At 44.5% G+C, this 16516-nt stretch overlaps 1 long non-coding RNA gene across 1 annotated transcript; it reads left to right on the forward strand.

The window, feature by feature from the left end:
• The first annotated feature begins 1494 nt into the window (after positions 1 to 1494).
• On the forward strand, positions 1495 to 5248 carry LOC123600048. The gene is made up of 3 exons (XR_006713450.1): positions 1495 to 3047; positions 4442 to 4622; positions 4705 to 5248. It is a non-coding gene; the product is annotated as an uncharacterized LOC123600048 (long non-coding RNA).
• The last annotated feature ends 11268 nt before the right edge of the window (positions 5249 to 16516 follow it).

The raw sequence follows: 16516 nt of genomic DNA on the forward strand, positions 1-16516 counted from the left end.
TTGCTTCTCCACTCCTCCATTCTTCCTCCCTTCTCCTCTTTGGCATTCGCTGTGGCCCCAACACCTCCATAGTGTTACAGCCGGAGAGCGGCTGTCAGGCACCTGTCCACTTGCTTCAGCCCTAGGTGGCACTTCACATGCGTGGATCTCCCTTTTGGCTGGCCTGAATAGCACAGAGTGGCAAGAGGCTGATGGTGGTCCAGAACCTGGCTGCCTGCAGAATCTTGAGGCCAAGCCCTGACCTGCAGCCTGACTTATCCAGATGTCAGGGCCCAAGCTCTCGTTCCTGTGTTTGAGCTAATTGGTCTGTTTAGAGAAGCATTTTTGCCTCTGCCCTTTGGGCACTTGTTCCTGGGAAGCTGTCCCTCATTTAGTGTTGGCCTTTGCACTGGGCCTCTATAGCTGCTGAGTCTTCATCTGACGTCATCTGGCGTCATCATCTGACGCCATGTCTCATGGCCTCTGGCTTGAATCTGGGGGGCTGGAAACTTGTTCAGGCAGTAGAGTGTAAATTAAATATTAGATCTAAGAGGATTTCACATACTTCATAGCATGACCTAGTTGGGATATTTATTTGCTGTTCTCCTGGTTCTCCCAAACTAATAATTGAGTAAAGTCGTGTTTTGACATTCAGAGCTGATTTGCTTACATTTTGCTGAACTGCACCTGCTTTGTACGAGAGTGGGTGTGAGTCGGGAGGCTGGGAGAAGTGGGGGCAGACAACAGAAGCTTTAACAGAGATGCGTGGATTGAACATGTTATACATGAAAATACAATTCAGCCCTCAAATTGTGGGTCATAAACTATGTGACAAGCCCGGGAGTAGACTCCAGTGGCAGAATAAAGTCATGGATGGTACTGGCTTCTCTTAGCAAGTTTGTGTTGGGGAAACGATAGCAAATACACAAGCACCAGCTGAACAGCAGAGTACGAAGACAGACACGCGTCCCCCTTTCCACTGCACATACACTCATGATCAGATGCACATCTGTACATACCTGGCCACACACGAAAGGCCCATCCAGGTTTTGAGACTTTGGCCATCCAAACCTACAAGTAAAATCTCCCCACTTTGAATCTGCATTTCATCGTAGCATTGTGGTCTGACATGGGCTCTGGAGCCAGAGGATTTGGGTGAGAATCTGGCTCCTTCCGTACTAGCTGTTGGAATGTATACACGCCACATAACCTCTCTGTGCTTCAATGTCTTCATCTGTAAAATAGAGATTATACTTTGCAGGATTTCTTAGCGGTTTAAAGAAGTTAAAACGGGGGCGCCTGGGTGGCGCAGTTGGTTAAGCGTCCGACTTCAGCCAGGTCACGATCTCGCGGTCCGTGAGTTCGAGCCCCGCGTCGGGCTCTGGGCTGATGGCTCAGAGCCTGGAGCCTGTTTCCGATTCTGTGTCTCCCTCTCTCTCTGCCCCTCCCCCGTTCATGCTATGTCTCTCTCTGTCCCAAAAATAAATAAACGTTGAAAAAAAAAAAAAAAAAGAAGTTAAAACGGGTGCATGCTTAGAATGGTGCATGACACATGGGAGTGTTCAATAGTCGTGGCCATTATTCCTAAGATCTCACCGCTCGCAGAGGGAGATGGCAGTCATTCAGGCCATAGGGGGAACAGGAGGCTCATTTGTTGGATGAGAAAGTAGGACAATTAAAAGAATATGTGCTTGGGTTTAGGAGAGGAGAAGGTCCTGGCAACCTGGTTCTTCCCTTACAGCCACTGAGCCCCGACTCCATTCCATTCATCAAGGATACAAGAGAATCTGCCACTCACACATCATGTAAGGGTGATGGGAAAACAGAGATCCTTGAGGCACGGAATCCACAGTGTGCTCCAGGAGGTGAAACAAACAGAGAAAAACAAAGAGTCTTAGAGCATGAAAAACACCACCAAAACTTAAGAAGACTCATTAAGTTGTGGGTAGGAAGGTCAGAAAAGACTTGTGTGTTTTGGAGGAGAAGGTGTTACAGGTGTCAGGAACAGTATGGATCAGAGCAGGGAGGCAGGAAAGCTTCGCCTTTATGTGAGAACAGGGCAGGGTCTAATTTGGTTGGGGCAAACTAGGATAAGAAGGGTTGCTTTGGGCTACCAATGGAGAGAGGAAATGAAAAACGAAGGTGAGACTTGGCACGTTGTCGACAGGCAACAGAGGGTCACTAAAGGTACCTAAATGGGGATATTGGAGGTCAAATCTTGTCATATTTTAAAGCTAAGAGAATCTAGTGGGTAAGGAAGACAGAGGAGTCCAAGATTACAACATATTTTTCTACCTGGGTGACTGAGGACATGGTGATATTTGCCAGAAATAGGCAAGTCAGAAAAAGGGACTGGTTCAGTAACAGAAATTGCTCTGCCGGGACAGTTTTGGTGGCAAATGTCAGTGAGTCATCCCAGTGGCAGTGACCTGCTAGCTGTTGGAAATGGAGGCGCCAAAGAGAGAGGCTGAGGACAGGGATATGGATTAGGAGCTAGCTCCAAAGACAGTCATAGAATGGGAATGTATCATGGCACAGGAAGGGACCGAGGGAGAAGGGAAGAGGGCTAAGGCTAGACCTTGGCAACAGAACACTGATGGGAAAGACGGAAGAAAAGGAGCCTGAGGAAGGCTAAAGAGGAATAATTACTAATGAGGAGAAGCAAGGCAGTTCCGTGTCATGGAAACCAACAAAAATGGAGACGTCAAGAGGGTAAGACCCAAGAAAAGCCAGTGACCTCGGAGAGGCGTCCGCATGTAGTTCTGGGATGATGCCATATTTCCGGGTCCAATCATTTTTGAACTATATGGAAAAAAACCCCAGACTGTGTGAGGACCACACATTTAAGAATAAGGGAAAATAAGGAGTGAGAGAGTAAGGTAGTGCAAGGAGGAGGTGGCTCAAAGGGTTATGGGAAACCCGAGGTGCTTTGTAGAATGAAGGGAAAGATGTGCCGTGAGCTCACTCAGTCCCGCCTACCTTCCTAATGCAAGAAACTAAGATCAGAAAAGAGAACAAGAGAAGGAGGCTGGATGGTTTGCCGGATACCAGAATATGAAGAAATCGATGTGAGTGGCAGAAACGGGGAGTGGGAGAAGGCATATATAAACTCATCACTGAGAAAACAAAGATTAATTACAAAGTAGAGTCAGTTGATTATGAACTGAATACTGAACCAGTTAAGATAGCTTAACAGAAAACATTTATTCTTAAGGCACGCAACTTAGACGAAATTAAATATATTTAAAATGCTGGGGAGGCAAAGGGGAAGCAGGTCATATTTCTCCAACCCAGTCCTTGATCAGTGCTGTGACTTTCTGGGAGTTCCTGACCCCTTTCCGTCTCAGAGTCTCACCTGCATAGTAGGGATGGTAACACTTCCCAAGGTTGTTGCATTGTCCTAAGGACTGGATGAGACATTCAGGAACCTGAATGCATGAGAGCTGTTATCCCAGCGTTTTCCACGTTGTAAGCAGGTGCTCAGTAAATACTGGTTATCATTGCTATAAGCTTTTCTTGGCTGTGTGTTAGTGCAGTCTCGGAGGGAGTCGTTTGGCAACTGGGGCCCCGGGATTTAGCTGGACAAATGCTAACACTTGCCCTGGATAGGTAAGTGCAGCTAATATAAAAACGAATGATTGTATGTGACTTCACAAAAGAGAAAAGGGAAGAGAAGGGGGAGACTAGAGAAATAATAATGTGTGTGTGTGTGTGTGTGTGTGTGTGTGTATGGTACAACTAGGGACCAGCACTCGATGACTGGTAGAAATGGACGCCACTGAGCCACTGCACGGTTGGCTTCAGTACCGGAAACCCAACCAAGTTGTGGCTTCCCAGTTTGCGCTTGTGAATATTGGTGCCCCTTTTCAACTCCCCAGGCAAGGCTGCAAACATATAGTCTAGAGTCTCTCTCATTTCTTTCCTTTTTTTTTTTTTTTAATGTTTATTTATTTTTGAGACAGAGAGACAGAGCACGAATGGGGGAGGGGCAGAGAGAGAGGGAGACACAGAATCGGAAGCAGGCTCCAGGCTCTGAGCCATCAGCCCAGAGCCCGTCGCAGGGCTCGAACTCATGGACCATGAGATCGTGACCTGAGCTGAAGTCGGACGCTTAACCGACTGAGCCATCCAGGCGCCCCGAGTCTCTCTCATTTCGACTTTATAGCAATGCCCTTCTAATCAATGCCTACCGATTCCCCACCTGCCTGCCCCCCACCTCAAGAAATGAGAGGACTACTGAGAGCATCAGCCCCAAAGATTTGGTGTTCGGCTAAATTCATGATCTACCTTCTCCAAGTGTCAGCTTTCTCCTCTCTGATGATGACCTACTATGCACCATTTTGACTGTCTATGGACTTACAGAACTTACCTCTCCAAGCAGGTGCTCTTCTGGGGTATGGTGATCAAGTATGCATTGATCTCACCCAGAACCTTCCCTCTTTTGCATCATGTTTTTTTCCAGTCCAAAGACGCCTTCACCCTGCCTCATGAGGCAGCTTCTCTTTGGCACCACTCCTCCCTTCAGCCACGATGTCGGAGTTCCTGAGCCCTGCCTCGTGTGCATGAGGTCTGACCGGTGGGGAGGCGGGTAGAGTGAACGCTGAACCCCAGGTGTCACGTGGCGTGGCTCGCCGTGCTGCAACGTGAGCTGTGGGTCATCTGGGGCCAGCTCTGAATCCCAGACTACTTTCCCCCTAACTACCTTCCCCTTGCTATCTCTTTCAGAGTGCGTGGGGGTGGAAATGCAATCTCATTGAAAAATTAACTGAAACAGCCGCTGGCGAGCTCTGCTACAAAGTAACTTCATGCATTTCAGTCTTCAAAATGACTTTTGGGCAATCTTTTGTTTATCTCCAGCATTGCTCTTCTCCATTAGCAGAAAGATACACGCGCATTAGCTTGTGTGTATCTACAGGGACGTCTCCCTCTCTCTCCCCCTACTCTTTCCACCCTCCCCACCCCCAAAAGCTGACGTGTTAATTAGTGGGGATAGTGCATTGTTCAAACTGTCACAATGTGTGAAGAAGCCAGACTGAAGATGAGGTAGGCCATCAGCATGAATTCCGTGCTCCAGGAGAGATGGGAAATTCTTGCGTGCCGGAGAGAGTAATCACTTTATTTCAGTCTCAGCTGCATACCGGGTTTCGTCGGCTACTGTAAGGTTGAGTAATCCCAGATTGCTGGGGCTGCTCTCCCATGCATTAAATGAGAGAATATGCAAATACTAGGTAACCTGTAAGTGCTGAATAAAGGTTACCCTTTTATCCTAGTTTTCCTCAATAATATATTTTGAATTTGTTACATGGGGATTTATCTAATGTCAAATAAGTCGGTGGAGTTCTGGACCATCTTGATCTTTCCTGACCTGCCTGGAGTCAATCAACAATCCTGGGGTAACGGGTGGGGATGAAACATGGGGGTCCCAGAGCCGATACCTAAAAATATGCACAGAGGTCATGGGGGATAGCTCCTGGGAGGATGCCAGAAGAATTCCTGCTTCTTCATGAGAGATACTCATTTATCCATAAATCGTTTGTCCATGGCCTTGTTGCTTGGTGACCTGTGTGGCTGAGCCATGCGGTAAAGGTGGTGACAAAGATCTACCTCTGCCAGGCTCCTTGCACTTGGAGGAAGGACATCTCCTCGTGAGGCCCACCCTCTGCCTCCCAGCTTGTCAGTCTGAAACTTGTCCTTCCGATTGTCGCATTCCATTTGTGATCACGTGCCACCTGGTTCCTTTTCTCTATTTACTATTCCTTAGGCTTCTCTGCTCTTTGAAAACCGAGGGAGGGTTGAGTTGCCGTGGCAACCCCCTACCCCCACCTCTCTTCTGTTTCTCAACAATTTTTCTACATTTTAATAAAATCACTATTTATAGTGTGCAAAGCTTCATTCCCCTCCACCGCAGCTCTGCAAGGGAGATTTCCTGTCTGACCAGAATACTAATGACTAAAACATGGCTTTCCAGTGAGGCAGCGGGGCGGGGGCCCTCCAGGGCAAGCACGTTGCTAGACATATGTGTTCGGGACCAGGGTTTGACCTGTATACATGAAGAACCACAGTGGACAGGGCTGAATCCCCAGCCTTGTAAAATATGCCGTGCTAAATACAGATAAAATATACACGTTGAATTCGGCTGGAGGGGGGAAGGCATGAGATAAGGCGTTCTTACCTTTGTTACACTGACAGAAGGAACTGAAGTCCTGGGCTCTGATCGTACCAGGCTGAGATGTAGCCAGCCTGCCAGGAATGGTTGGGATTTGCAACACTGAAGATGGCTCAAAGCCGGCATGGAATCATGGTGGGGCTGGGGGTGGGGGAACACAGAGGCTTCATCGTTTGCTAGCTCTGAGACCTCATTGTTCTCAACTGTATACTGTCTACCTTGTAGGGCTGCTGTGAGGGGCAGAGATATCGTACTCTAGGCATTTGGTGGTAATATGGCCTCACGGTTAAGCCTCTGGGCTCTGGAGTAGGCTTCGGATCCTGGCTCTGCCAACCTCTAGTTTTATGACTTGAGGCAAGGCACTCAACCTCTCCATCAATCACCTTTCTCATCTTTGAAATGGGGGCAATAATAATAGAGCCTGCCTTTCAGGGTGGTTTCCAGAATTCGACAAGTTAATACGGTACAGGCTTAGAACAGTGCCTGGTAAAATGGCTATTGTCATTGATTATTGGCATTTAGTACGTGAAAGCTACTATTTCCCCAGTTTATCGACACTCATGAAGACTAGTCCAAACCTGGGGCTTTACCAAGGGCTGTATAGCTATTGAGGGATGGTCGCTTCTCAATTCTTAGTGTTCATGGGTAAAAACATGCATTCTTTCCTAAACAAACTTATATGGAATCAAGGTGGATTATTTTAGCTTAAGTCTGATTTGAATTTAAGATATTATTTATCCACTCTGATGGCTCACAGGTGAGTGAGGTGATGTAGTAGCACTCTGATAGCAGTGCTTCTCGTTTTCCTTTTTTATTTTTTTATTTTATTTTTTTTTAATTTTTTTTTCAATGTTTATTTATTTTTGGGACAGAGAGAGACAGAGCATGAACGGGGGAGGGGCAGAGAGAGAGGGAGACACAGAATCGGAAACAGGCTCCAGGCTCTGAGCCATCAGCCCAGAGCCTGACGCGGGGCTCGAACTCAGGGACCGCGAGATCATGACCTGGCTGAAGTCGGACGCTTAACCGACTGCGCCACCCAGGCGCCCCATAAATGCTTATTTATTTTTGAGAGAGAGAGAAAGAGCGCGAGCGAGCGCACACGCACAAGTGGGGGAGGGGCAGAGAGAGAGGGAAACCTAGAATCCCAAGCAGGCTCCAGGCTCCAAGCTGTCAGCACAGAGCCCAACGCGGGGCTTGAACTCACAAACTGTGAGATCGTGACCTGAGCCGAAGTCAACGCCCAACCAACCGAGCTACCCAGACGCCCTAGCAGGGTTTCTCAAACCTTCATGTGCCTATGAGTCACTTGGAGATTTTATTAAAATTCAGATTCTAATTCGGTAGGTTTGGGGTGGAGTCTGAGATTATGCATTTCTGGCAAGCTCTTAGGTAATGCTGATGCTGCTGGTCCTTGGGGACCAGTAAGTAGCGAGATGATGAGGTTTTTGAATACAGCTCTTCCCGAAGATGCCTTTGCATAGAAGTGTGGGTTTAGAGGAAGGGGTTCCTCCCATTTCCTACCCACATACAAAGCTGGAATCACCTGATATTAGTAGAGCTGGGCTCTCGCGAGGGAATGAAATTAAGAATGATCAGTGAAAGCTAGACACTTCTTTCCCCCCACCGTCCCCTGAGGTCTTTTTGACAAAGGAAGTTAAGTAAAGCTGTATGCAATCGTCTGGCTTTTGGCCAGAAAGCTCAGAGGTGTCTGACTGCATTATATAAGGGTTTTCCTCTTGCTTTACGAGTGTGATTATTCACTTTGGTTTGTTCTTCAAGTGTTTTCAGAACCCAATAAAAAGCCCATCATTTTTAGGGTGGCATTTTAGAATGGGGGGGAGACACTGATTTACCCAGAATATTTTCAAGAGAGGATTGTTGGACTGAAATCCAAGTGAAATTGGGCCAAACAAAGACATAATTATTAAAATATTAACTCGAAATTTCGACTCCTGCTTACCTAAAAGCACTGCTTTCCTACTACAAATCTCTGGCAACCTCTTATTTCAGTTGAAGCTTTCTTTTTTGTTTTTGTTTTTTGTTTGTTTGTTTTTTTGAAAACACCTCTAACTCTTGACATGTTTTTAACAACGAACAATAGTGGTGCTATACAGCAGCTGCAAATCACTTCTGAATTACCAGTGGAGGGATTAAAGGTCCGTGTTATAAGATGAGAGGGTTAGCTACTTTAGAAGATGAATCAGCCAATGACTCACAATTACCAGTTTTGTGACTTAAAAATCCCAGTGATTGTGAGCTTCTCCTTGGAGAACGGGCATTCTTTGAAGAAATACATGACATGAGAGAAAGGAACGTGAAAATGTGAAGTATAGTTCTTTAAATTCTGGATCGCCATGATTCAGAAGAGCATGGTAAGAACATGTCTGTGCATTCTACTAAGAAGATCATCTCAACTGGATTTAGGCTTTTAGCGATGTGATCTACCCCCTTTGTTGCAAGGCAGTATTGTGTGGTCATCTCTACTAGCTTCTTAAACAAGATCTGCATCATCTCTCAAAAAGGCCCGCGGATCAAGATACGTTGATGCCAGCTGGGAAGGAACCGCCCCCCAAGGTGCTTTCGTTTGGTATTAAGTTTCTGACAGGTTGAACCATGTATTCCTTTTTGCCAAGTAGTATCCATCGTGTGAACGTACTATGATTTTGCTTATCCATTCCGTTATCCATTGGTTTCCGGTTTTGGGAAAACAAATAAAGCTGCTAGGGACATTTGCATCCAAGTGTTTTTTGGCTTCCGGCTGTGTGGTATGGGACTACCGAACATGTTCTCTTATCCTCACTTGCCATCCGTATATTCTCGGGAAAGGTTTTGTACATTTAAATCAGGTTGGCTCTTTATTTTGAATAGAGCTAGTGTTTTGCAAATGTTTAAAAAAAAAAAAAGGAGGTAAGTGTCCCTTTAGTGTCAGATTTAACCCTTGTCGACGCGGACACGATCAGCTCATAACAACCCAGGTAGGAGACAGGAAAATATGGCAGATATGGACAACAATCTATATTTCAAAATACAAAGTTTTTCCAGAGCGTTAGATGTTAAAAGTCTTTTCAAATGGAGACCACGCAAATAGGATTCCAGATGAAAGTCTCTTCAGTTGGTGTACAACCGTTGGGAAAGATGAAATGACATGTATCTGAGAATTGCTATTATGACCCTTCCTTAAAACAGAAGAGCTTTGTTCCTTCTGAGCTAGTGGGAACCTGTTATAGTAGCAGCCTTATAATTTGTCACTGAGTAAATCACCAACACCAAGTTACATTAATTATATCTTACTCTTTGGTTCCCTAAATTCCCCTTTAATAGGCCCAAAGGAGTTGCAATGAATAACATGGATCGAGACCCATTTGCAACCCTTAGGCTTAGTTTTTCCTTTCCAGGAAATATGTTCTTTCTCTGTTATTGCAAGGAGGAAAATCCATATTTGAAGTTTTGTTAAGAAGTGTGCTTGGGGGGCGCCTGGGTGGCTCAGTCGGTTAAGCGGCCGACTTCGGCTCAGGTCATGATCTCACGGTCCGTGAGTTCGAGCCCCACGTCGGGATCTGTGCTGACAGCTCAGAGCCTGGAGCCTGTTTCAGATTCTGTGTCTCCCTCTCTCTCTGACCCTCCCCTGTTCATGCTCTCTCTCTGTCTCAAAAATAAATAAAAACGTTAAAAAAAATTAAAAAAAAATAAAAGAAGTGTGCTTGGCATTATCAGTAGCTAAACTCTTGCTTTAAGTGAATGGTTCTTAGTGACTGCAATGATTTAAGTTTGGTGCCTTCTGCAGGCTTGCTTCCGGCAGATTCCACACAGATAAGAGGATGTGTAGGTAATTTTGAGCTGGGAATCATTTTGACTGAGGGTTCGTAGAGATACGAACAGGCAAATTCTGTACAGTTTAAGCACAAGAGCTCTTGTCCAAGTGGAATACTTCCAAGGATCGGAGATTGAAGTAGCCCTCTGATGAAGTCTAGAAACTACTGGAAATGTTTAAGTGCTGAGGTTAAAATTACACTTGAGATAAAATCTGATTTCCTGTTTCTAAGTCTGCAAGCTTACAATAAGGACCTTGAAGGTTCCTGGAATAATAAACAGATATTCTAAAACAGCAAGTGAATGAGGTAAGTGTGGTTGACTTGAAAGCACAGATTAACTTCCTCAACACGACTCATGTGTTTCAAAATTAAGAGGGAAAATTTCCAAGAGAGGGACATATTTGGGGTTTTATTGAATCCAAAATATTTGTAAGCACTGCAAAAGTTTGACATGTTATTTTAGGGCTTTCCACTGCTAAGTCAACTATCCAGTTTCCTTGGAGTGCATTTGTTTTACGAATCTAGAGTTGAGAGCCTCTGAACAGAGGTACCTCAAAGTGTCGCGGCTTTTGCAACTTGTGGAGGACAACCAACCTGGCCTGGGCTGCAGGATGCTGAAAACACCCTTCCCCTCCTCATTTGCTGCACTCGGTTCTTTCTACATACTTGTCAAGACTGAATTTCTGCCTCAGTCGGTTAAGTGTCCGACTTCAGCTCAGGTCACGATCTCCCGGTTCGTGGGTTGGAGCCCCGCGTGGGGCTCTGTGCTGACAGCTCGGAGCCTGGAGCCTGCTTCAGATTCTGTGTCTCCCTCTCTCTCTCTGACCGTCCCCCGTTCATGCTCTGTCTCTCTCTGTCTCAAAAATAAATAAACGTTAAAAAAAAAATTAAAGGGGCGCCTGGGTGGCGCAGTCGGTTAAGCGTCCGACTTCAGCCAGGTCACGATCTCGCGGTCCGTGAGTTCGAGCCCTGCATCGGGCTCTGGGCTGATGGCTCAGAGCCTGGAGCCTGTTTCCGATTCTGGGTCTCCCTCTCTCTCTGCCCCTCCCCCGTTCATACTCTGTCTCTCTCTGTCCCAAAAAAATAAATAAACGTTGAAAAAAAAATTTTTTTTTTAAAAATTAAAAAAAAAAAAAAAAAGATGGATACTTCCCAGAGATCTTCGAGGGGAAAGACCACCTAAAGTAAGTCTTGAAAGTAACTAGTGCCGGTCCAGCTGAGGAGAAGAGGGTGGATGGGTGGAGTGGGGCAGAAAAAAGGCGTGGGCAGAGGGAGCAGCAAATGTGAAGGTATGGAGTAGAGAGAGCATATTACATGCAAGGAGTTCATAGTAACTGAGGATGATGGAAGCAGAGAGCACCTGTTAGAGAGGGATAAAGAATGAGGTTAGAAAGGTCAACAGGGGCTAGATGATGAAGGGCCTTGGATGTCATGCTAGAAAGTTTGGGCTTTGTTCTCAAAGGATAAAGGGCAAGTCACTGAAGTATTTTAGCCAGGAGAGTCATTAGCATATTTGTGGTTTCCAGACATCACTTGGGCTGTAGCATGAAAAATGGACGAGGCTACTGCAGCAAAATAGGCAAGAAATTATAAGATACGGCAACCACTCAGAGGTGGAGCGGGTGGTGGACGTTGCGGCGAGAATTTATTGGCTGTAAAAAGCGAGGGAGAAGGAGAAGTCTGAGATTAGATGATCCTCAGTCTTCCAAACAGGAGGATTAAGGAGAAGTGGTTCCATTCCCCAAATTACGAAATACGGTTAGGGTGTGATGTGGTTCTGAGTGCAGGAAATGAGTCACTCTGGGTCGGACATGTTGAGTGTGAGGTCCCTTGGATAGTTTGGAGACCATCTAATAAGATATTTCTAGCAAAGAGATTGGTATATACAAGAGAGATCATCTGTGTGTGGATCAGAAAACTCCATAAGGCTGGCTAACAAAATCCTGGCTTACTGGAAGGTTGTAGAAGAATCTCATTAAACTCAAGGGCAGGAGGTAGAGTTGGGAAATTTACATACTGGAAATTTGTCAGTAGCTACTATCTTTCACGGAAGCAATGTGATTGTTTTTTTTTTCATGTCCATTTCATTCTCTTTGCTTCTCTTCTAGGCTTAGTTACGGCTCTACCAGAATATGGATTACATGGATTTAGGGTCATCAAGAGACTGACCTTAGCTCAATTCTACAAGACTTAGATCTCTGCTTAATTGTCTCTAGGTCTTCAAGTCTCAATGACAAATTCTAGGGACAGAGAAATCTAATTGGCTCAGTGAGGGTCGGTGAGGTGACCGCTGGTGGATAGAGAAGGAGTTTATGTGGGTTCTAGGGCTCTCCCTTCTCGGCTGTGGGTAGCAGGTTCTCTAAAGATGGAATGTGAGCAGAAGGAAATGTACCTCCTGAGAAAACAACTGGTACCTGGACTACAGTATGAATAGCACTCAGGAGATAGATCTGGGCTGGAGAGAAGGATTTGGGGAAGCAGTTAAATCTAAGATGTTGGCTGAGATAACCCAGGGAGAGTTTAGATGCTGAGAGAAGGTCATGGCTCAGATCAGAACCTTGGGGAGCAGCAGGATTTAAGAAGTGACAGAAGGAAGGCAGGTCAGTGAACGTGACTGGGAACAGATGGAAAGAAAGGTAAGAAGAAGGATAGCATCACAAAAATGAAGAAGGAGGGAGCGGTCAAAGGGCATCAAATTCCACAGAGAGTGGGTAGGATGAGAACTAAAGGCTGACAAGGAAGCCAGGAGTGAGGGAATATTCAGTGAGGAGATGGAGACAGAAGCCGGATGATGGTAGGATGCAGTGAAAGTAGAATATCAAATACATGAGGGGTCAGGGAGCAGAGACAACTTCTGTCTAAAAAGCTTGACTTTGAATGGAAAGGGGCAAACAGAGCTAAAGATGGACCCATGGTGGAGGAACCATTTACTTAGTAATCAAAGATTCCAGGGTGGGGAAGGGTGGCTGGGTGGCTCAGTCAGTTGGGCGTCAGCCTCTCAGTTTCCGCTCAGGTCATGGCCTCAGTTTCGTGAGTTCGGGCCCCGAGTCGGGCTCCGCGCCGACTGTGCGGAGCCTGCTTGGGCTTCTCTCTCTCTCTCTGTCTCTCTTCCTCTCTCTCTGCCCCTCCCCTGCTCATGCTGTCTCTGTCCCTCTCCAAATAAATAAATAAACTTGAAAGAAAAAAAAAAAAGATTCCAGGGTGGGAAGATATTGAGTACATGGCCAAGACAGATAATATTTGGTGAAGCCAAGTTTGGGAGAAGGTTGAACAGCATGAACCAGAGCTCCAGAGATGGGGACACTGTTTCCACTGAAGCGAGAGGGAGAAATGTAAGAGGCACCAAATGAATATTTGTGAATAACAAATGAATAGACTCATGGAGGGGTGATGGAGCCAATTTGTAGAACTGAGGTTTCTATAGCCCTTGGGGTCTCACTTTAAGGCAAGAGGGCTTCCTGATCGCACCACCTTAAACAAATCGCACAACTATGCGTATAGTTTCTTCATTTGTGCAAAGTGTGGGAGGGTACCTCCTCTGCCGATTTTACAGATTACAGATTTTACAGATTGTTTTTAAATAAATATATGTGATATATATACTCTATCTCTTCTTAAAATATCATAAATATCGTAAAGGCCCCTTAATTCATACGCCAGGCATTCCAGAGATGTGGGCTGCCTGTGCAGTGTGCCCCGTGGCACACGTGTCTAATCCTGTCTGACTGCACATACATGCACAGCATGGCCTCGGAGTACTGTTTGCTAGGTTCCTTCTGGGGGTACTACACGTGATGAGAGCTTGGCCTGAGCGCACAGCATTCCCGCGGGCACAGACAGTGCCTGCAGGGAGAGGCATATTAAAATCACAAACTCATTACTTTCTCAAGACTAGACATATAAAGTTCAAACAGCTTTGTAAATTGCCCCCAGAGATTGCCCCTCTCTCTCCAAATTACTTCCGTCTCCATCACCACAAACCAGAAGGCAACACAAGCATTTTCCTCTGCTGAGTTCCTCAGCTTCTCTGGAGAAACCAAATGAACACTGAAGACATCAGGTGCGGTTAACATCATTTAGCTCGGCTTCCCGATCCCTCTCTGGCCCTCTGACTAACTTCCCTCACACGGTGCCTGATTGCTTTCAGACTCAGGTCACGCGAAATGTTTGTTTTCATGGTTAGCAGAATAGGTATAAATTAAACCAGGACTACCTGGCATCTACGTCTCACCAACATCATAAAGGCTAATGAGATGGTGCCCATGAATCAACCTGTGTTATCTTCATCTGAAGGCGTTTATTTTGCCAAATTGGACCAGACACGGGTGAGGGACGGTCCACACACATCATTTCCCTGACACAGGTGTGCTTTGAAATCAGATTTCTGGGTTATTTGCTTTGTCCCTCCTCTTGTGGCTTCATTTCCAGAACAATGATTTCACCAACCTTAGATTTTAAAAGACAGTACTGTCCCCAGAGGACGGAGTTCTCCATTTGGCTTTTTCTCCTCTCTCATGACTCAAGTTATCAGGTATCATGCAGAGTGAATCCAGAAGGATTGAAAAATAATAATAATGTGCCCCATCTGGCTGCGATTAATGGAACTTCTAAATACATGATCAGTGGGCCTAAGGGAGAGAAAGGCACAATATTAATAAAGGTTCTAATATAAAAGAAAGTACAGAAGGGTGAGCTGAGGATTGAGTGGGCCCATACATACCCCACAGCCCATAGAAGGCGTGCGGCAGTGAGAATTATGTACTAATTTGTTTCTGCTAAGTCCAACAGAATTCTCTTGGAGGAAGAGAATTCTCTTGGAGGAAGGCATGGTTCTAAGAGGCTATTTGTAATCCCGTATCTCTTAATTCATTCTGTAAATGTTCGCAAAGGATTTAAAGATTTAGTTCCTGAACATGAAATACAAATTATGGCTCGTGGAATCTACCACCAAATTTGCATGACCAGAAAACTCAGAAACAGTTATTTCTTGTATCAACCGGAGGCTTAGAAAAATATGTTTTGTTCTAATTACTACAGGTAGAAGGTAGCCTAAATCTGCACTTTTTTTTTTTTTCTTTTTAGACGAAGTAAAATTCCAGATGGAAACAAGAGGGCCTCTGTTTTGGTGATGCAGCATGTGCTGACATTCCAAAAGCACAAACACATTTGAGTAACTAGCTGCTATTAGGAAAAAGAATTAGGATCCACATTGCTGAGCACAAAATATGGGTATGTACGGGCTGATTAGTAGAAATTACAGTCTGTCCCGGGACAAAAAAATATTGAAAATAGAGAATACATACGGAAAACAAAATGCCCTTATTTAACACTTGACTCTTCTGGGTCTAATAATGAGAGTTCTACCCTCCCCTGTTGTTAGACTATAAGCTCTCTGAGAGCAGGGTCATCTTTGTATCCCCCTTCAGACATTTGCTTCAATTTTCCCATATAACTGACACCAAGTATGAAGGTACATACTTATTACAACTAATTTTCTTCTTCCCTGAGATTTTTCTGGGCCCTCAACAACGTAAGAGAGGGAGCAATGGAAGAAACCTGGGCAATGTTGGCATCCAAAAGACTTGCCAAGTCATGTAGGAAGACACAGAACTGTCTGCAAAGATAGGTGATACTTAAGCTGCTAACAACAGCTCGGGTTTTGATGTTTCCTGTTTTGCAAAACCAAAACGAGAAAAGGCAGGTGGAGAGAGAAAAGAAAGAAGTTGGAGCTAATTAACATGAGTAACAGGATTTTGGGGGGTATTTTATTGAATTCCGCACATAACATTTGCCATGAAAATACTTTAAATACAACGACAAATTTTAAAAAATGGGTCAGATAAAAATATCACATAATCAACTCACAGGTATTTACTGTATTTACTTAACAGAAGGCTCGAATGTATTATGACAAGAACATCCAAGAACACGGCATAAAAACTTATTTAAACTTTACATTAATAAGTGATAAGTGAACACAATTCAATGTCAAAGGAAGACGAATATAGAAAAGAAGTTTTGACTTTACATTCTATTCAGAATTCCATTATTTGTTACTACGTCATTATTTGAGAATGATTATTTCATTCCATACAAAATAATACTTGATTGACTTATCTGTTTGATAAAGAGAACTAAATTTAAGGTTAGCAAAATTTAAATTCTGATATAGTATAGCATATGTTCCACTTAATTATGCACAGTAACATTGCACTGCTAGTGAGTAAAAGTACAGAACATATCACAGACTGTTGATTTACAAGGGAAAGCAGTTAACAGTGCCTCTCTGTTGTTTAAAAAAAAAGAATAAAAATGTTGTATTATGTCATGAATTAACACATGAATCTTCTCTATATTCAAACTGAGCAGTCATCAGATTTTAATTTTATCAGGGAAATTACCTACTTTTTAAATATGGGGATAAACTTTACCATGTATTTGAACATGTATTAGATTGCAGGTATTAATCATGTAGTCTAATATTTGATAACCAATTCTTTTTGAATAGTTAGAATAAGGAGTTTTCTTAAAATGAAGACAGTTTTTCTATCCTCTC

Source organism: Leopardus geoffroyi, chromosome C1, assembly GCF_018350155.1.
Source record: "Leopardus geoffroyi isolate Oge1 chromosome C1, O.geoffroyi_Oge1_pat1.0, whole genome shotgun sequence".
Taxonomy (NCBI): Eukaryota; Metazoa; Chordata; class Mammalia; order Carnivora; family Felidae; genus Leopardus; species Leopardus geoffroyi.